The sequence below is a fragment of the Glycine max genome, chromosome 17 (assembly GCF_000004515.6).
Source record: "Glycine max cultivar Williams 82 chromosome 17, Glycine_max_v4.0, whole genome shotgun sequence".
Taxonomy (NCBI): Eukaryota; Viridiplantae; Streptophyta; class Magnoliopsida; order Fabales; family Fabaceae; genus Glycine; species Glycine max.
Genome location: NC_038253.2, coordinates 34,026,335 through 34,049,263, shown reverse-complemented (window position 1 = coordinate 34,049,263; position 22,929 = coordinate 34,026,335). Strand labels below are relative to the sequence as shown.

At 33.3% G+C, this 22,929-nt stretch overlaps 1 long non-coding RNA gene and 1 pseudogene across 1 annotated transcript; one reads left to right on the top strand and one right to left on the bottom strand.

Moving 5' to 3' along the window:
- Positions 1-12,422: 12,422 nt before the first annotated feature.
- LOC100812647 (auxin-responsive protein IAA8-like) lies at positions 12,423-15,263 on the bottom strand (annotated as a pseudogene).
- Positions 15,264-18,677: 3,414 nt separating this feature from the next.
- On the top strand, positions 18,678-20,298 carry LOC102662625 (uncharacterized). Its single transcript, XR_419205.4, has 2 exons — positions 18,678-19,165; positions 19,698-20,298. It is a non-coding gene; the product is annotated as an uncharacterized lncRNA (long non-coding RNA).
- The last annotated feature ends 2,631 nt before the right edge of the window (positions 20,299-22,929 follow it).

The window sequence follows — 22,929 nt, the reverse complement described above, 5'->3', positions numbered from 1 at the left end:
TTTCTTTTAAAAGGCTCTAGGTAAAATTTTGATACGATATCTTATAACATTAACCTAGTCTAAACATAATATGCGCCATTAAACAAAGATAACAAATTACCCCAATATCCAATATATAGAAATACTAACCAAGAATTTCACACCAAAATTAGGCTCTAACCGCTGGCCAAAACTTCATAAGTCAATACTCAATACCTATGCAGTTACTGACTAAGAAATAACTAGGGGGTGTGGGGTAACTAAAACTGCACTCTAGTGTGACACGCATATGCTTTACAATTATCTTTCAACAAGTTATTTCAATTTAATAGAAGAAAATAACAGCGTCTTTCACCTTAGGCCGAACGAGCCTATCTTTGAGTGAAATGAGCGGTTGTATCTGGGACGTCTTTCTCTTCTTACATATACTACTACTCTCTGATTCATCCTGCAATGAAGGGCATGGATTCTTCAAAGCGTAATACGCATTCCTCCCTCGCAAATAGAAAGTCAACAACGGATGGTCCAGAAGATCTTGGATCCGATGCCTGAGATGGTAGCAATCATTGGTCCAATGACGTATACCTCTATGATATTCACATCTTGCATCTGGTCCCGGAGCCTGAGGATTCGCCGGTTTAGGAGGCATGGGAGTGATCCGTTTGGATGCAATCAATTCTGGAAGTAGGCGAGATGGCAGAATTGGGAGGGGATCGAATTCCCTCTTCTTTTTTACCTTCTTGTCCATTTACTTTGTGCTGCTGGACTTGAGGGAGGAGTTTGGTGGGCTCTATTCCCCTGGAGGATACCATAGCTGTCATTAGTTGCACCATCATCTTCATTTGTCATTTGAGCTGTTCTAACTCCCTCATCATATGTGTCAACTGGGACTGGTCGGGCGCTGCTGCTTCTTCGGAACCTGCTCTTTCTTCTAGGATCTGTTTTCTGGACTTCTTCTGCTTTTTGGTTCTTCCTCTGTTAATCTGCCTCAAACACAGTCGTCACAATCGCGGATGTCCCACCCCTGATTCATCTTTAGTCTGCCCTCTAATCTAATAGAGGGGTGCCATTCAAGTAATAGGCAACAATAGGAAACTCCCAGTCAGCAACAGGTACGAGTCTTCCTTTCTCGAATTGAGGAGCTAATGCAGCCCTTTAGAGATAGGGGAATGTATTGATTGGTAAAGAGGAACCTTGGTTCATAAAATATATGATATTCGCAAATTCCAGCAAGCAAAGCAGGAGAAATTAAACCCTCAAGCAAATTTGAAGGTGGCGATTTCACTAGATATGCCATCGTATTTCACCTTTAGCTTGAGTCAAGAGAACCATCTTCATAAGATACAAGGCCTTTCTTTCCATCTAGGCTTCCAGATGAGGACCTTGATCTGTTGTTCCTGCTCGCTTTTGGTGGAGGCTGTGATTCCGACAAGGATTCAATGAACAAGACGTACTTCTATTTATCGACAATATCTTTCGCTTCGTCCAAGTGATGGACTCCTGCTTCGGGACAATGATCTGCTCCTCTTCACACAAGGTCGATATGTATCAACAAGTTGAAATAGTATAGTAGTATTGAAACCGAAATAGAGCAATTACAACGGAAATTTGAAAAGAAATAGCCATAAGGTTCTCAGATAGAAAAGGAAAGACAATTAACGGTAAAGAGCAGCAACCACGATCTCCATTTCAGCTAATGACGATCACCTGAGAATGAAGTACAAGAAGGTTTTAGAAATGGATAGCAGAGAAGATGAGCAGAAGGAATCAAAGAAATATTGCAGAAGAGAATCAGAGAGAAAATACACCTTTCACATGCCTCAAAGTGTGTAGCCTTGCAACCTTATATTCTCTCTCCTTGTGCGTGTGCTTTTCCTGACTCCCATGCTATGCGGATCTGCTGCCATGTGTACCTCCTTGCTAACAGAATTACGAGCCAAAATTCCTCCCTCCATTTCACATGTTACATTACCCTTCCCTTTAACAACAACCTTGTCCTCAAGGTTGAACTGCAAATAAGTTGCCTTCACCCAAGTAATATCTTCCCACATAGCTTTTTTTGGACTAGCCAACTCCCACTGTATCAACACTTGCTGCACTTGAGATGAATCTCTTAATACCACTCTTGAATCCAACACTGCTTTAGGTTCGACTACTAGACCATTATCACTCAATGTGAGTGGTAAAGGTAAATAAGGCTGCTTTGAACTACCAACAAACTTCTTCAATATAGAAATATGAAACACCGGATGTATACGAGTTGTCTCAGGTAACTTCAACTTATATGTGACGCCTCCAATTCTATCCAGTACTTCAAATGGGCCAAAGTGCTTCATACCCAATTTCTGACTCTTTCTCAGTGCCATTGAATGCTGCATATATGGTTGCAACTTCACCAGAGCCAAATCTCTAATTTCCAACTGACAATCTCTTCTCTTCTTATATGCATTGTGTTTCATATAATTATGGGCCTTTAAAAGATTAGTTTTCAACTGATGAAGTAAATTATCTCTATTAATCATGAGTCCTGCACAACGGCTGGATCTTTCGGGTCAGATTCATAAGGAATAACTAATGGTGGATCACGTCCAAAAATAGCCTTGAAGGGAGGCATTCCAATGCTATGATGAAATGAAGTGTTATACCAAAATTGAGCCCATGGAAGCATATCAATCCATGCTTTAGGATAATAAAAAACAAAGCATCTCAAATACATTTCTAAAGTCTTGTTTAAAACCTCAGTTTGGCCATCTGATTGAGGATGGTAGACAGAACTCATAGCCTATATAGTTCCCTGTGCTTTGAGCAACTGCTGCCAAAATGAACTGATAAAAATACGATCTCTATTAGAGACTATTGTTTTTGGAAACCCATGCATCTTGACAAAATTAGAAATGAAAGCATCTGCAACAGATTTGCTATTAAAAGCAGCCTTCAATGGTATAAAATGAGCAAATTTTGAAAGTCTATCCACCACAACAAAAATAGTAGCATAACCGCGTGAGGGAGGTAGATTAGTGATGAAATCCATAGCAATGTCCTCCCAAATTCTTTGTGGAATGGGTAAAGGTTGTAATAAACCAGCTGGTAAAGCTTGTTCAACTTTAGCTTGCTGACAAATAGTACATTGCCTCACAAAGTCTCTTATATCTTGCTGCATTTTTGGCCAACAAAATTGCTTGCAAATTCGTGAAACTGACTTTGTAAGTCCCTCATGACCCCCAATTTTAGAGGCACAAAACTCCTGCATAATTTGTTCTTTTAGTTCTTTATTGTAAGGAATCATCATTCTACCCTTCCAAAACAACAACCCATCTTTCATTGCATACTCATTGCCTTGTACAATACCTTCCATGCATTGTTTGTAAATTGCAGCTAAAGAATTATCCTCTTGTAACAAAGCCGATACTTGATTCATCCAAACACCTACAGCTTCAGACCAAGCCATCAAAAGCTTCTTGATAAAGCATCAACATGTATATTTTCTCTATCAGGCTTATATTGAATGACAAAATCATATCCCAGAAATTTGGGAAGCCACTGTTGTTGTTCAGGAGTTTGCAATCGTTGCTCTAACAGTTCTTTCAAACTCTTTTGATTAGTTCGAATAATGAACTTATGGCTCAATAAATAATGCCTGAATTTTGCCAAGGCTTCAGTGATTGCATGAAATTCCCTAATATAAGCCGACTGTTTTTGCATCCTAGATGACAGTTTTTTTGAAAAATAAGCTATAGGATGTTCATCTTGGCTTAAAACTACCCCAATTCCAGTCCCCGAGGCATCAGTTTCCAATACAAATGGCTTTTTAAAATTGGGAATAGCTAAAACTAGAGCTGAAGTCATCACTTCCTTCAACTTATTAAATGCAGTAATGGCACTAACATACCACTTAACAGAGTCCTTTTTCAAAAGATCTGTTAAAGGTGCTACTATAGATGCATAACCTTTCACAAACCTCCTATAATAACCTGTTAAGCCCTAAAACCCTCTCAATTTCTTAAGAGATGTAGGTAATGGCCAATCTATCATAGCTTGCAACTTTGTTGTTTCCATTGCTACACCAGCTCCTAATAACATATGACCCAAGTAATCTATTTCTATAACTCCAAAGGAACATTTAGAGAATCTAGCAAATAACTGGTGGTGCTTCAATGTGTTCAACACAAATTCCAAATGAGATAAATGGTCTTTCCAAGAAGAACTGAATATAAGGATGTCTTCAAAGAAGACTAAAACAAATCTCCTTAATGCTCCTTTGAAAATGTCATTCATCAAACTCTGAAAGGTTGTTGGTGCATTGGTTAAACTGAATGGCATAACCAACCATTCATAATGACCATGATGAGTTCTAAAGGCTATTTTGCATTTGTCCTCTAAATTAAGAAGGATCTAATGATAACCAGATCTCAAGTCTAACTTGGAGAAGAAAACCACTCCATATAATTCATCAACAGTTGGAATTGGAAATGTGTCTTTGACAGTTATTGCATTTAATGCTCTGTAATCCGTGCAAACTCTCCATGAGCCATCTTTCTTTTTGACCAAAATAATTGGAAATGAAAATGGGCTTTTGCTTGGTTGGATAATTCCTTCTTCCAACATACCATTTACTAATTTTTTAATTTCCTCCTTTTGACTGTGAGGATACCTGTAAGGTTTAACCTTAACCGGTTGAAAGCCTTCAATCAATGTAATAGAATGGTCATGAAATCTTGGAGGAGGTGATGATGTGGGAGTATAAAAAACAGTACTATAAGAGTGCAACAGCAAGGCTAATTCTGGTTCCATATCCGTAGGTAACTCCAATAAGGGAAATTGAATTGAATTGGTCTCAATTAATTGCAAAGTAAAAACCTCAGCAACCACATTAGTTTGCAACATTCTTCTGATATAATGTAAGTGGGTTGTGCCTAGGGTTAAGTCTGTGTCTCCTTGTAAAGTGGAGAATCTACCATCCTACATAAACTTCAATTGTAATTTATCATAATATGCAATATGAGGGCCAATTTTTTTCAACCAGCTATCTTCTAATATAAGATCAGCTCCTGAAACAGGTAATAAAAACACAGGTAATTGGAACTTGGCATTCTGAGCCTTGATTGTTAGCTTGCTAACCATGCCCTCAGCATCCATGTAATTGCCATTCCTGACCATAACCTTAAAAAAAGGTGCTGGCTCAATAGGCAACATAAGAAATTTCACAACTCGTGGCTATAAAAAATTGTTTGAACTGCCTCTATCAACCAAAGCCTTAACTGGAAGCTTCCCAATATAGGCCATAAACCTTATCGTGCTGACACCCATACCACCTTTTAAAGCATTAAGTGATAAATGATGGTCTTCAATAACCACATTAGAGTTGTCAGCCATACTGTCAAATTTGTCTTCACTATCATGACACTCCAATTCAGCATCATCAGTCTTATATTGCAACAACAAAAGTTGTCTATTAGGACACTTATGATTGAATGAAAACTTCTCATCACAAAAATAGCATAAACCTTTCTCCATTCTCAACTGCATTTCAGCTGGGCTTATTTTTTTAACATTATTATTTTGAATAGGAGGGACATTTGGAGTAGGAAGTAATGGAGGTAAATTATTTTTAATGGGATATTTCTGGGCAGTATTTTGAGTATTATGATTATTTAAAGCAGATAAGGTTGAATTTCTAGGTGTAAAAGGGGTAGAACGAGGACTGGGCAGTGAAAAATATTTCTCCTTATACAATTTTGTTAAGGAAACCGCACGCAACAAATCAGCAGGAGCTTGAGCAACTACACCTCTATGGATGTCTTTGTTCAATCCACTAATAAAACAATTAAGCAACGCCTCAAAGTCAAACCTTCAGAGCGATGAGCTAAACCCATAAACTTCAGATAATAATCAGCAATCGTACCAACTTGTTGAAGTTTGAATAACTCATCCATAGGGCATTCAAATAGTGAGGGTCCAAATTGAGATTCCAATGCTCGTCGGAGCTTAACCCACATATTCACCGTCTGTAACCGTTGAAGCATCTGGAACCAAGGTATCACATCCTTCTCAAAATGAATGGAAGCAATATCCACACAATCCTGATCAAGAGTGTGGTGATAATTGAAGAATTTCTCAACCTTAAAAATCCACTCCATTACTGGTGATTGACCATCAAAATAGGGAAAACCCAATGAAATTTCCTTCACACCTATAGCAAATGAAATCAGAACTGAATGGATAACTGGAGTATTCGGAGTACCTCCGCTTGAGCTCAAACCACCAATGGCTGTTGCTTGATTTTAAATCATCAGTTCTATGGATCTCTACACCTGATCGAAACAATCTTGTAATTGCTGATCCCTGGAACGTTGGTCCTCCATCCACGCTGTCAGCGTTGCAACTTTTGATTGGAGTTGTTGAAGATGAGTGCGCTCGTTGTGCTCGCCCATAGATGATAATGAAATAGTATAATAGTATTGAAACCGAAATAGAGCAATTACAACGGAAATTTGAAAAGAAACAACCATAAGGTTATCAGATAGAAAAGGAAAGACAATTAACGGTAAAGAGCAACAACCATGATCTCCATTTCAGCTAATGACAATCACTTGAGAATGAAGTACAAGAAGGTTTTAGAAATGAGCAACAGAGAAGATAAGCAGAAGGAATCAGAGAAATATTGCATAAGAGAATCAGAGAGAAAATACACCTTTCACATGCCTCAAAGTGTGTAGCCTCGCAACCTTATATTCTCTCTCCTTGTGCGTGTGTTTTTCCTGACTCCCATGCTATGCAGATCTGCTGCCACGTGTACCTCCTTGCTAATAGAATTGCGAGCCAAAATTCCTCCCTCCATTTCACGTGTTACATAGGTCATTGAAATAGTATTGTTCATTGAAACCTCTTCCCCTTCTGATATGTTTTGGGGAAACATCAGGTCACACACTTCTAGAAAGAGGAGTCCTTGCCCTACAAAAAGGGCTATGACTCCTAGAATAACTGTGAACCCTTAAACCTTAGCTAAAGTCCCCAACGTTAGGAATACATTGAACGTGAAATGCAGGGCACTGAGGCATAAAGAAACAGAGAGTGTTGCACATTGAAGTGGATTTAATTTAACAGAGTTGGTGAAGAAATGAATTTTGTGGATGAGGATGGAGAAAATTGATTTTCAATGAAATATACTTTGTAAAATAAATTTTGGTTAAAATATATTTTGAAGTGGTATGATTTATGTATAAATATTTTTATTATAAAATTGAATTAAAAATAAAAATTATTTAAATTAAAATTAATTTTCGATTCAGAATCAAATCTAAAATTTCCTCTAGACTATAAATTAATTATGTAAGTATAGCCTAGTTGGTTAGCTACATAGTAGTACAAATGAATGAACCAGTGTATACTGGTACATAGACATCCAAGCAGGAACTTGTTGGTGGATTCGGAAAGCTAGGAATGAGGAGATTTTTTAGGACATAGTCATTTCAGATTATGCAATCCTATCTCGCATCATCCATCTGCATGACACTATTCAGCGGGTCTTTGATTCTAATCAGCGAACACATCAATAGGCGCAAGTTTGTTCGCATGCTCTGACAGAAGGTGTTCATAAGCTCAACAATGATGGAGCCTTTTGGGTAACCCAGGCAAAGCTAGCTTTGGGGGAGTTGTAAAGGACATTCATGGAAACTGGTTCATTAAATGATTTTATTAATAAATAAATATTTAAAGATAAGATATATAATCTATTTTTTATTGTAAGTTCTTTTCTTATCAAACAAGCAATTTCATAAAAATATTTAATACATATAGTGATAGTAATTTTGATAAAAATATCTATAGATAATTATAATCGTATCAGACAATGATTTGTAAGATCAAGTTTAAGTGTATTTTATAATAGTGTTTTTCATATAAAAGTCATCTTCGATAGGTTAAAATATGTTTTTTGTTCATGTAAAATACTCAAAGTTCGTTTTTAGGTCTTGCAAAAAAATTTGTTTGTTTTGTCCTCACAAAATTATATTATTTTACTTTTTGACTCATAATTAGGTTTGAACGAATCCAACCTATTTGAACCTACATGGCAATTTTCGGCTGTGATGTGGCAACACTTTTTTCCTTTCCTCAACATTCATCTCCTACATCCTGGACTCCCCCAATTGGCCTTCTTCCTCTTGGTCTCCTCCTCCTTCCTTGCCGCCTTCAACTCTTTTGGGGTCGTCACCATATCCATCTTCTTCCTCTGCATCCACACCACCTCTCTCCTTGTCGTCTAGTCCTCCCTCAACTTCAAGGGTCTCCTCCTCAAAAACACTCTCTCGCGTTCCCTTAACCTCAAGTGTCTCGCAACCTACACCATACTGAAGATCTTCCACCGCGTCAGATGGTAACGCAAAACAAAAGCACCACGATAACAACAAAAAATGACAACAACGACCAACAACAACGAAAGCCCAAACCAGAAAACCAACAACAAAGTTGTCTAAAAACAAAACCTAATGATGCATATGTTGGAAACAAACCAGAAAAATTTTGAATCCTTGTCACGACGCATTATCTTGAAAGTCCTCTATCTTTGAAGGTTCGGAAGGAGGAGCAAATCTCATCTGGGTAGAACGGATCTCAGATCTAAAAAAAAAAAAGGGAATTGCGACAGTGGAACAATTAATGAACATGGTGGTTCGTTGGACAAGGATTGATGAATGTGGTGATTACTGGAGATCGAAAATCAACGTCAGGCAAGGAGGTTGGGCGTGGTGGTTATGTCATCTGTGTACAAATGAAAGAGAAAGGAAAAAGAAAAGGAAAGAGAAACTAATGCTACACGTGTAAGTTTTTTGTGGACAAGCGAATGTCACGTAGGTTTAGACTCATCTGAACCTAACTTTGGACAAAAAAGTAACACATTATGAATTTGTGAGGAGAAAAAACAGACAAAACATTTTGAAGGGACTAAAAACAAATTTTACCCTTTTGGATAACTAATGTATAATGAAATTTCAATAATAATCTTAATAAGAAATAGAAATAGGAATAGTAAAAGTTTCAAAAAGAAATTGAGAATGGAAAAAGTAAAGGGTTTAAAAGATGCAATAAAATAAAGAAACATGAATTCATTAAAAGTTGAAATGAATATATACATGATGACCTTTTGAACCAGTAGTCAATTTTGATGTATGGCATTATTGGTATTTAATTAAGTGATAATGATGCAATCCATAAAAAATTGGTAGTCGGAGATCTTATTTATAAACTTATAACACTAACGGTTAAATTCTATGATTTTGACATATATACAACAACATTTCTAAATACATAGATCTAGTGTTATTTGATGACTTCACATAACTTATTCCACAACTGCTTCAACTGATGTTTTGAAATTCAAACTGTTCTTACTACTGAGTGCTTTTAAATGTCACAAGTGCTTTAATAAAGTCATCGAAAATGTTAATTTCTATCTAAATGAAGACTTTCAATGGCAGATACAACTTCTCAAATTTTATTCCAGAATATTGATCATTCTTTAATGCATAATTCATTTTCTTTTGAGACAAGCTCATTGAAATTATATAAATTCCATAACTTAGATAAATTTTACATAATAGAGGTAACAACTTATTACTATGAAGTTACGACAATCACGAATGTAGAACTTCAAACACTAATACATTAAAGGGCTTTAACATCGGTTTTGGAGGAGTTTCAACATCGGTTTAGAACTGATGTTGGAATGACCATCGTCAAAAGCAGGCATTTTTCAACATTGGTTTTAAAATCATTGTTGAAAATCATTATCTACATCGGTTTGGGCTAAAACTGATGTAGAAATGTAGTCAAAATTGTGTATTTTGAAGCGCTTTTTATATCGGTTCTGAAAAAATTGATGTTGAAAGTTGTATATAATATTGGTTTTTGACAAAACTAATGTTGAATGTGCTATATCACATCGGTTTTAGACCAACCGATGTTGTTTATTGTAATTTTTAAAAAATATTTTGTTTGCTTTTACAATGAACCAACCTACAAATCAAAATATTATTAGGAAAAATAATTATATATATATATATATATATATATATATTTAATGTAAAAATATACATTATTAGGAAAAAAGATAAATATTATTGAATAACGACAATATTTCACTTCAATGACAATTTCTATCCTATCGCACCATATAATTCATGGATATTGTAAAATTTTGAAATTTGTAATTGTTATTAGATCAAAATTAAATGTTAATAACTATATAAGTATTATAGTTTCCCACAAAAACACATTATGTATTATTCAAATAGTTAAATGATCAACCTTTCTCCTAAAAGTTGCTACGACATTCCAGTACCCACAATTTCAAGCAACTGGGGGCCACATAAAACTCTAATTCTACATGTATGCTCAAAAACAAAAAAGTTGTCCGCTGTGAGCCATGGCAATTCCTAGAAAAATATAATTACAACTGAAATTTGTTCTCCAATCTTAAATTACTCATTCTGCATTCAAAAAATTCATAAACAAATGATAACACAAGAAAGTCAATTACTTTGCATTTAAGACTACAAAGGTTCTAAGTTGACATTTGGCATGAACAAGGGGCAACAAAAGATTTTTTTACTTGAGCAAACAAAACAATGTTAAAACATACAATCATTATAGAACATTATGCAACTAAGATTCAACATATAAAACTAACATAATATTATCATTAAAACTCATACCCTAAATTTAAATGAAGACATAAATGTTTCACAAGTCAACTTATTGTAGACATGAAAAAATACTATATTAATCTAATCAATATGGTGTCCCATGTTAGTCGGTGAAAACGACTAACTTTTGTGTATAAAACTTGTATAAATTATATCAAACTCTCCTAATTTATGGTTATTTTGTAGTGTTATAAGTATTTTCTATTAAGTATAGGTAATAAATACGTAGTATTTTCATTTTGTGTGTTTAATAATCATTTTCTCTCAATTTCAGGTTAATTAGGCAAGCTTTGGTAAGTGTTGTTTTTCACCTTCTCGCTAAGCCACTTTGTTGGCTTAGCGAGCGTCCGCTAAGCGCAACACTCCTGGGCTAAGCGCGAGGAAGACTTTAAAAGAAGATGAGTTGTATAGGTTTGCTAAGCGCACCACTTCATCTCACTAAGCGCATTGCTTCAATTCATCCGCTAAGCGAGAAAGGCATGCTAAGCCAAAAAATCACTAACGTGTGCTAAGCGGTCCATAAGTGCGCTAAGCGCACGAGCATGAACAAGGCCACCTATTTAAGCCTGAAATCAGATTTTAGAAAGGGAGTTTGGACTGGGATTCAGAGCTTTGCATGTCTAGGGTTTCTAGAGAGAGAAAGGTCCAAGTTCCAGAGAGTTTTGAGAGATTTTGCTGTGTGAAGATCTACAGAGACCAGAGCTTGAAGCAGGAACCGGTTTGAGAGCTTGAGATGAGTTTGTGAGTGATTGTGAGATCCTAGAGGTGAAGGAGACATCCTCACCACTTGTATTTTTGCAATCTTTCATCTTGTTCTTCTCTTTGTTGTTAAGAAGGCTTCCTAGTATGGAAAACTAAATCCTCTATTGGATCTTTCCTGTAGGTACCTGATGTAAATATATTTCTATCTATTTAATGATGTTTTGTATGTTCTCTGTGCTATCTGCTTTTCATTCCAGTATGCCTTTACCTTGATCACGTAGATGCATGCTTTGTTGAGGTCATTCAACAGTGGAAACTAGTTTGACTCTAAAGTCCTTGATAGTACAGGGATGAGTTGTCGTGCTTTCACGAGGAATCGGGGTGCGATAATTTAGTTGAGTATGTGTGTCTTAATGCGGTCCTGGTTGAGTTTAGTCTTACAAGAGGAATATACAACGATGCTTGATCAGGATTAGGCTAAACTATCATGAGGAATCAGGGTTTAGTATCTCAGGAGACACCATAAGAACACATGGGCATTGTTAGATAGAGAATATCTTTTTAGCATCAGACACCTATTAGGAAGACCAACATGTTCTCTACTTGTTTTTACACATCATTTCTCTCGTGTGATTTTCTTTCTTTTGCACAAATAGTTTATACACCTATTCATATTCACACTTACCTTTACACACTAGACACCTATTTGCTGAAATAGCTTACCAAATAACACAAGTTTCCCGAGTGTTCGATACTCGGTTCTTATCATTTTATACTACTTGTGCAATCCAGTGCACTTGCTGGAAGCCGAAAATCCCACTAAAAAAAAGCTCAAGTATCATATAGGACATTAGTATAATAACCATTTTGAAGTATCTGCATTTCCTAACTTCCTTTCCAAGACATGTTAATATGAATTAAAACTAGAATGCCACAGGAAAACAAATTTATAGAATATAAAGTTGACACCTTTGAGGAATATATTCTTTTAAACTTTAAAGAAAAGCTAATGGAAAACCAAGTACAAAAATGAATTAGAACTTACTCCCAAGGAGCATCACCCACTAGCATCTAATCATCATTTTTGTCCTCATATGTAAGAACATATTTTGATCCATGAAGAAGGTCTTTCAGCTTGTTACATTCAACAACTCCCTACCCAGAATTCCATGAGTCCACATTTACCTGAAATCACACTAAAACAAGCAGTAATTGGATCTAGACAGACTGTCCATGCATGAATAATTGAAATGTTTAATATTTCCACATAAAACTAATTCTTTCTTACTTATAGTAAAACAACTCAACATCTTTTCTAGAGGAGAAGATAATTATGGATATGTGGAGTAATTCTTCAAGTCTAATTTCCTGAAATAGGGAGCACCATCCATACTGACCTTTACGAACAGTGCACCAACCCCCATTTTTCCATCAACTTCTTCATTGTTCTTTGAAGTAATTGCCAATGAATTTTTCTAGAATGATCTTATAGGAGGCCACCCCACAACTTGAGCCCTGACACACAAGGATGATTAAAGGTGATTTCCATAGTTAAACCCAACTTCCCAAACTTAATGTGATCAGTTATAGTTTTCCACTTACTTGTTAGCTGGTGCACTGTTGTTATTATTTGTTGAACCATTAATATTTGGTCTAGTTTCATTGGCCTTTGTTGCTGCTACTTCTTTCATTTTGGATTGCTAAGCCCCAACCTTATCAAGGGTAGAACCAGGTTTTAATCCCAAGTTAGAAGCATGCCTGGGAGATAGTATTGGATTGGCGACCTCTAAATTGACAGGAAATTTCTCTGCATGAAATATGATAAGTGTTATGCATATGTTTATTTGTATACTGAAATCACATAGAAATTATCTCATTTTTCTTCTCTTTTATTTCTTATTTTGTGTTAAGAAAATAGGAACTTAGCTTCTTTTGAGTTTTTATCCAGAAGATGCTAAAGTTAATGATTTTTAGAATAATTCTTGTTATATTTTGTGCGGAGTTGTAGCAGAGGCCTGGAAGAGGATTCATAAACTGAAGTAAGCATGACCTCATCGCTTAGCGAGTCCAAACCGCTCAACCCAAGCAAGCTGCTAAGCGTAAGAAGCCACATTGAAAGAAAATTGTCGTGAGCAAGCGCACATCCTGCCCTTAGCGCGCGACCACTTGATCCAGCTATACAAGCGCGCTCGGCGCAAGTGTCGCGCTAAGTGCACAAAAGAGTTCTGATTGGCCAATCCTAAAACATATAAAAAGGAAACTAAACATTTGTTTCCTTAGCAATGAAGAAAACCAAGAAGTAGAGGAACAAAAAAGCAAAGGAAAACAATGAAGCCAGTGCAAGGAAAATTCATTTTCAGAGCTCTGGCCGATCCGTTTCAATCCATTTCCTTCCCTTTCATCCCACTTTTATATTTGTAAGTCTCTCATGACAATGAGAGGCTAAAACCACCCTTTGTTGGAAGCTCTGCACACTAAACTCTCTTTGATGTAATGATTTTAAACTATCTTTTAATATAATGTTTGTATGTTAAGAACTTGGGAAGAATATCTAAAGTGAGTCATATCTAGGGATGGAGTGGTCTTCTTTAGCCTATTCATGCATCTTTGCTCTTAATGCAAATCATTCAATAATCAATAACCAAGGGACTAGGAACGATATTAAGTTATTTAGGTTTTTTCACTCGGGGGATCTTGGTTAGAATAGACTAGTAGATACAGGTAATAATTATATTAATGTTAAAAGAGAAAATCTATTAAGATTACATTAAGAGTATTTTTGGCAAACAAAGCCCCCAATACGTTTCTTAACTCTTCACAACACCATCTCACAACTTCAAGCGTTTGTTTTCTTAACCTTCATCATCCTTGCTTTGTAGTTAATTCCTTTTAGTTTATACTTGTAGTTAATCAATGAACAAGATTTGATTTGAGTCACTAATTGCTTAATCGATTTTTACAAAATTTAATCAACTAGTTTTTAAATTGTACAAAATTTTGTGAACTTTTAATGCTATGGTTGGATTTATAAAATTAGTTTTTGTAAAAAGTTATTAAAAGGTTTAATTTTTCTAAGTTTGACACTTAGCATCAATTGAATTTGATCCTGTCCCATTACATCCGTATATCTATTGAGTATGCTAATATTTATTACTAATTTTTGTCCCTGCTATGCTATTGAGTGCTTTATGTCTTGGTAGCAGAGTCGTTATTTTCTCATATTGTTTCTCTTTTATGCATTTAGTTATGGCCTATTTGTTCTGTATATGCATGAAACTAATTATTGAAAGTAACAAACACAAAGTGGTGGGTTGTTGCTCACTATAAACAGAAACACAAACAAGCCTTTAATGATTAGAATTGATACCTGACTTGTCCTGCTTTGTCTGTTTTATTTATCAAATAGTTAGTTTTTCAATTGTATTGATAACATTTTTGTTCATTTCCAATCAATGTGGTGAATGCGAGTTTATTTGTCCTATTTCAGCTGGTTCCGTACTTTCCAAAGCGCTTGATTTCAAAACAGACTCTGGAAAGAAATGGTGTCAAGCAGAGGGAATATGACGATCAAGTGCAGTTTACCGCTAAATTATGAGCTTAATTTGAGTGACATAGAATATTTACTTTTTAAGATAATAATGATCCATTTAGTTAACAATGTAAGTTTAATGGTATTGTTACCAAGATAGAACATATTTTACATACTTTTTCAAATGATTAAAGAATTAGGGATACAATATTATGAATATGAATATGTATCTTCCATGTATGATAGTTCCTCTATATTAAAATTCCTTATGATTGTCTAGTTTCTTTGATTGAAAAAGAGATCCAAAAAACATTTGAGGTTGGTTTTGGTTTCATTTACGAGAAAATACCCATTGGTGTATATGTAGTAACTTTGAATTTGATATGACTTATATCAGTTACACTTACACCTACTAGTTCATTGAAAAGGCAATGTTAAAAATGATCGTTTTCTATTTAATATTACTTTTTAGTTTTCAACAACATTTATTGATTAATTAGGCAAGGATTTCCATTGATTTTTTTCAATTCTCTATTATAACTATAATTTTTCATGTAGATTTTTTTTTTCCGATTATTGTATATTATCTCTAAAGTTATTATTATTTTTCAAAAGGACATAATTATCATATTATTTTATACTCAAATTCATTATTTTAATTGTTTTAAATATTTTTTTTAAAAAAATACATTTTAAGACGGTTATCTGAAAAATCGTCTTAGAATGTCTACATTCTAAGACAGTTTTTGAGAAAATCATCTTAGAATTCTCATTTTATTTTAATTTAAAAAAATATTCTAAGATGGTTATTTGAAAAACTGTTTTAGATTGTAAACATTCTAAGACGATTTTTAGATAAATCGTCTTAAAATTCTCAATTTTTAACTTTTAAAAAAAATACATTCTAAAACGGATTTTTTTTTTAATTTTTAATTTTCAACTTTCAATTTTTAGTGAAAACCATGTTAGAATGTGACCATTCTAAGAAGGTTATTTGCCTAAAAATCGTCTTAGAATGATAGCTCTTTTAAAACGATTTTTTAAGAACCGTCGTGAAAAGTTTTGACTTTCCACAATATTGGCTTCAAAGATGATTCAAAACTGTCTTTAAATGTGTCAAAAAATGGTTGTCGAAAGCTCTTTTTGCAATAGTTCATGTATAATAGAGGAAGAATAAATATCAGATATTTCGATCGCAATATTTTTTGGAAAAAAAAGAGTGACCTCCAAAGTTTTTGCTGCTTTATTTAGGTCAAGAATATCATTCTCTGCATGTTTGACCAAATTGATGAACTTTTTTGTCAAGAGACATGTGAAGTTACATATTTTGTCATTCTTTTATCGTGGAAATAACTTCATTAGCCACACATAATAGGAAAGTGAAATAAAAAGAACTTATTAAGATTGCTAGCTGGAGTAAGAGGGGAAGGGAACCTACATGCCATCAGAAACAGTCTGATTAAACACAATATATTATGGCGACCGAATTAATGACCGAATGTTTTTCTAAAAATATTTAGAAACTAAATTTTTAATTTATTATAGGTCATAATAAATATATAATATACTTAAATACATTTTGTACTTGAAAAGTATTGAAATTAATATATTAGTAATATTTTTAAATTTACAAACCAATATTTACAATATTTTATAAATGATAAGTATATAATATTTTTAATTATACTATGATAATTTTTAATAAAATTACGAAACCAATATTTACATTATTTGATTAAGATAAATAAATCATGTTTATCAATAGTCTTTTAATTTGTGTTTGTACAAAACAATTGTTTATTATATATAAGTATTTAAAAATTACTATAAATAAATACGCTTTTATATTATGAAAATATGTTATAATCAAATTTTATAAAATTAAGTAGTTTAAAATATAAGTCATAAGTTTAACACTAATTATTCATTAAGGTTCAATATGGTGTAAATGAAATTTATGGATGAATATCCAATTTGACTTTAGTACAACATGTGCACTAAATACATCCCAATAAATGTTAACTAAACTAGAAAGTTGACCAACATTTTCTTAAAAAATAAGAAATCTAAAAATGTTTCAAAAAGGACTAGAACCATGGTCTTGAGTGAGAAACACACTCTTTTACCACTACACTTAGGTGCTCATTTTAATATTTTATTCAAAATATAATGTTAATATAAATTTTTACATAAAACTTATATTAATATTATATTTTGCACCAAATATTTAAATGGGTATGTACGTGTAGTGGTAAAGGAGTGTGTCACTCACTCCAGTGACCATGATTCTAGTCCTTCCTCAAGTATTTTCTTAAGTTCATATTTTTTAAGAAAATATTGATCAACTTTCTAGTCTAGTCAACGCTTAAAAGTTAACATTCAATGGTCAAAATCAACAAACTTAGATAATGAATTAAAAAAATAAGGAAATTGATTGGGTGAAATAGGTAAAATAGGGGGACAAATCCTACAATTAAGTCATAATTTAACATATTCACTAACCAAGGCCCAATAATGATTTATTAAGGTTCAATATGAAACTTATACAATCACCATTTTTCAATATGACTTTAGTGTAACATATGCACTAATGATTGATTGAAACTCAACAAGGCTCAATCAATGTCCAATATCACTTTAGTGCAACATATACACTAATGATTGGTTGAAACTTAATCAAGGCCCAATATATGACTTTAGTGTACAATAGGCAATTGTTTTGTGGAATCTGTAATAGCCATACAGATTGTCAATCCGTAAGGCCTTTATGGATTCGCAATACGTTTGGATTATAATTATGTAAAAAAATACATTAATAGATCAAAATTATTTGTTACAAAATTTATTATGCAAACTTATGTGTGTATTAAATATACATTAGAAATTTTAGTGTTATATATAAAGACATTAATTATTTTATAACATAGTTGGCTTATTAGCTCAGTTGGTTAGGACTTTATGCTAATACATGTTTGATGTAAAAATATTACAACTAACTAAAAAATATATCTCTCCATTAATTTATCCTTTTCTTTTATCTTTATTTGTATATATTTAATTTTTTTTATCTAATTATATCATTTCAATTTAAAAATAATTTTATCCCATAATTTAAATTATTAATTATAATTTCAAATATTGTTATTATAATCTTAATTTATATATTTAAGAATATTGATTTATATGAATTATAATTAGATGATAAATATAACTAGATACAAATAAATATTTATTACTTGTTATACATATACATAAACACTAATCGAATAATAATTAATAAATTTATATTAATTTTACAATTTTTTTAAATAATTAATTCTATTTTATATAAGTTTACATATTTTTATTTGGAATAGCTTACATGTTTTTATTTTAGTTATACCAACTTATTTTAATATAAAATTCATAAAAATTAAAAAATTATATATTTTTATTTGGACTGGACGAGGTACATATATAATTATTATGTAATTATAATTTAGTGAGAATATGAATAATGCTATGTGTTATTTAACCTGACAAAATCATTTGTTTAGATAATAAATAATAGATTAAAATGTGCAAATTGAATACACCCTTCCAATCATAAAAGAGAAAAGATACACTCTTCCTAGTTTATTAAATACATATTCTTATTATCTTTTATCTTTTTTCCAGGTAAATACTTGATTTTTTTTACTGATTTATTTTGTTTTGTCTGTATATTGAATTTATAAATTTAAAATATAATTTCTATATTTCCTTGTATTGGTTGGATTTCCAAACAAGTAGTGTTGCTGGCAGACCATTCTAAAACCCCTCTTCTTGCATCCTGAGAACTCTCTAGTATCTCTCTAGTTGTACTTTGCGTTTTCTATTAGCCCTCCTCTTCTCTCTTTTTTTTTTTCACTTCATCAAATAAAATTCATTCACCTAAACCCTATGGTCGACGGAGCCAAAGCCAAAGGCAACGCAACCTTCTCCTCTGGCGGCAATTCACCACTTCTCTGATGCCATCGCCTTGGCCTCTACCAGCCATGTCCTCTATTCCAATCGATCTGCCGCATACACTTCTCTCAAAAACTACATCGAGAAGAAGGGAATATATAAGAAGAGCGGCGGAGCTAAAGGAGTAAGCATAGTAGACGAGAAAGGAGAGGAAGAGAATCAAAAGAAAGTAAGCAAGCAGGAAAGGGGAACAAGCAGTTGTTGAGGCCTGGCACCGGTCCCAAGCCAATTCTCGGTTAGAACATCACCATTCACTGCACTGGTTTCGGTCAGTCATTCTCTTTTTTCTTTTCCCTTTCTAAACTCTAAATCTCTCTCTGAGCATTCATGAAATCTACCTGTTGTTTGATGTGCTTACTATACTATCGGTCGATTTTGTGAGTAGGGAATAACGGTGACCTTTCTCATAAATTTTGGGGGTTACCTACCTATACCATTTCTCTTGGTACAAAAACTTGTCGCTATGCTATATAAGGAGATGGCTAAAATATCCAAGAGTCTTAGAATCTTTGTTACCACTCAGATTGTCACATGTTGGAATATCATTGATGATTATTTTCTATGCAACATATATATGATTCTTTCATCTGCATAATTTTTTTTTCTAACATTATTTCCAACTGGTGTTCTTTTTAAATGGAGGGTTATTAAATTCAATAGACCTTATCGTTTCACATGTTGATAATCTAGCAGTCCTCTCCAGATTATGCTTATGGTGTTGCTGGCTTTCCTTCTTAGGGGATACAACCCAACTTTGTCTTGAAATATTATTTCTGATCATTTCTAATTATTCTAAATAGAATATTGAGAAAGGGCAGAAGTACAAAGTAGTCTTCTATGCTAAAGCAGATGGTGCAATTAATCTAGACGTTTCATTTGTTGGATCGGAGAAAGGTGAAAAGTTGGCTTCAAATGGAGAGTTGCCTCCAGGAGCTGGAGTTATTCCTAGGGCTGTCAAGCAGATTTTTGACACATTTGAGAGCCAGAATGCTGAGTACAGTGTGAAGGTCACCTTTTTGGAATTGTATAATGAAGAAATCACTGATTTGCTTGCCCCGGAGGAAATAAGTTTGTCTTTTCTTTATTTATATTTATGATATATTAAATTCCTTTTCATATAGGGATGTGGCGGGGGTTTTATTAGAATTATCTAAGGAGTTCAATATTAAAAATTTTCTCCTTGTACTTTTGGACTCCCTGATTGACTACAGGTGTGCTTCCTATGATTGTCCTTCAGGAGATATATGCTTTAAGTAATATCTTATAGAAGCTTGTGTTTTGTGCTGATAAATGGAAAGATGTAATATTATTAATGATGTCTCTTAGAACTCTTGAAGGCTCTTTTAAGCCAACACATTATCTTTTATTTCAATATATATATATTATTTTCTACCGTCTTAATTACATAATCAAAACTGTATTTATCCTTGATTGTCTCAGGAACATACAGTGTGTCTTGAGGGATTTCTGGAATACTCCAATCATCCATATTTTGGTTTATCTCCTCAAATCGAACTTCTTCATCAAAGAGATTATGTTTTGGAGTGACCTCGTGGGTCTGATTGTCTTGCTCACTAACAAAATTTAAGTTTCTTGAGGTAGAATTTGAGGATGAAGATGATGAATTTGTACAGAAAGAAATACGAGAAAATGATCGTAACAAACGAACATGTTATTTTTCATCCTCTAGTATCTTTGCCTTCATGTGGTTCCATAGAAATGTCTCCATAAGGTTATATGTTACTAAGTTTTTTGGATCTGGAAAATAATATATATATATATATATATATATATATATAATTTTGACTTAAGATTGATAATATTAATATTATAGCCTGTAGATAAACATTATTTAATACATATATATAGTAATTTCTGCTTGGGTTTTTTTCTTGCTTGCTTTACTTGTGCTAATTGGTGAGTTAAGCTTATGTAAGTAGGTCGTTGCCATGTGCTTGGAGAGAAGGGAAATGCTTGTGTTGTATTTTAGTTGATGATCTTATTCTATTATGTTTCTTACACAAGTGTTAACAATTCTAAATGTTAATTTCTGTTTGCTTGGAGAGAATATTCAAGCTTGTCCTGAGTGTCTAATGATTTTTTTTCTTCTCTTTCAGTGTTGTAAAAGAAGACTTAAGGTATTTTTTTTTTCTTCACTCATATCATGGGAAGGCATTTATCAATTATCAAGCCTATGCATTGGTAGGCTTTCACCGAAGCTTGGTGTGGGATAATATGCTTTAAGTGTAATACTTATTGGTGGGAGGGTTTGGTATTGGTATCTAGTGTATGGATGCCTTACCCTATGGTTGTGTATTTTGTTTTGTGTTTTTTTTTTTTTTTTTATGTACTTTGGGGTATCTCTGGTACCTAATATGTTTTCAATATGTTTCATTTTGGCTGATTTGAAAAAAAAAAAATCTCCTTGGTTAGAAAAGCTGGGTTTGTGTGACTATGCATGTGTGTAGTGGAGATTCTAAATTCACACACACACATTCATGCGTGTCTTCAAAAATTAAATTATTAAATGGTTTTTTATTCAATATAAATTAAACCAATTATATAAAATTGTGTTATTTTATTATTATAAAGTTAAACTATAAAGTATAATACATGATTTATTTTTAATAAAAGCATTGTACTATTATTACTTTCATACTAGTTTAATGTGCAATGTTTTTTAAGCTAAATATTAGTTTAATTTTTTTATGATAATAATTAGTATAATGTTAAACCAGATTTTTATAGGCATGATTATTTATTTTAAAGCTATAATGTAAGTAAAGTAATTAAAATTAAAGAAATGTTAGTTAGACATTAATTTTGTATATATAACATCTATAACATAACAATGCTAAGGGATGTTTCGGGTGCTAATTCATTGTTGAATTAGCAGTGATTTACATAAGTTGTCCTTAATTCATGCACATTAATCACTTGTTAATTTTGCCCATATATGTGATTATTCGTACTTTACAATTCTGGACTGATTTATGATGTGGCTCAGTGGCTGGCCAGTTGGACATTTGATATCAATCCCTCTTGGTTTTTAGTATGTCGATTGCCCAATATTTGGTTTTTTGGATTGTCAAAGGGTCGCTTTCGAGGTGCCAAATTTTTTCAAACAAGAATGTTGTTTTTTCCTCAAAATTTTGTGGAGGCATTCTATCTTTTACAAATTATGGACTAACCAAGCGGATATGACCGGAAGACTTCTTGCCGGTTCATTGGCTTTTGAGAGCTGCATTCTGCATTATCTTATTGTTCGTATCTTACTCCCTAGATCTTCAAACCTTGCTCAAGTTTTTGAAGAAGATTTCATTGTCATGTGGGCCTTTCATAAAGGTTTACAAATTGATTGGGCACACCTTGTTAGATATCACATGCATAAGGCATTGCGATTGAATGCCCCATTGCTTTATCCTCATCTTGTTACCCTTTTCCTTCAACACTTCAACATCCCTCTTGATTCTGAACCTTATGTTCCAATCAAGAGATCATTCCTTATAGGCGCTTCAGTCATAGCATCCTTTGGTTATATAAAGGTGCATGATGGCTCTTGGGTGAAGAAGGGTGCTAGAAATGTTGGTGAAGAAGGACATGAAGGAGAAGATTCATCTCTTCTTTCAAAGATTATGGAAAGGTTTGATAGTCTTCAAAACCTTTGTTGGAGAAAGGTTTGATACCTTGGAATTGCAAGTGGATATACGCTTCAATGAAATGGAGTCAAGAATGACAAAGGTTGAAGATGTATCTTACATCCGGTCAAGCTTTGATCTTCCACCACCGTCGCCACCATCATCTTAGAATTATATTTTAATATTATTAGTACTTTGATTTTCAGCCTTGTATTTTGGCTATATTATTATGGTATTTGAACACAATTTACTATTTCCTTATTTGCATGGTATGGTTGAACAAGTATGTTATTTGACTATGTGGATTTCATAGTTAATCTATTTATGATTGTTGCTTCATGGCTCTTACTTCATGAATGCTGAATGAATGTTTAGTTATATTTGCATACTTAAA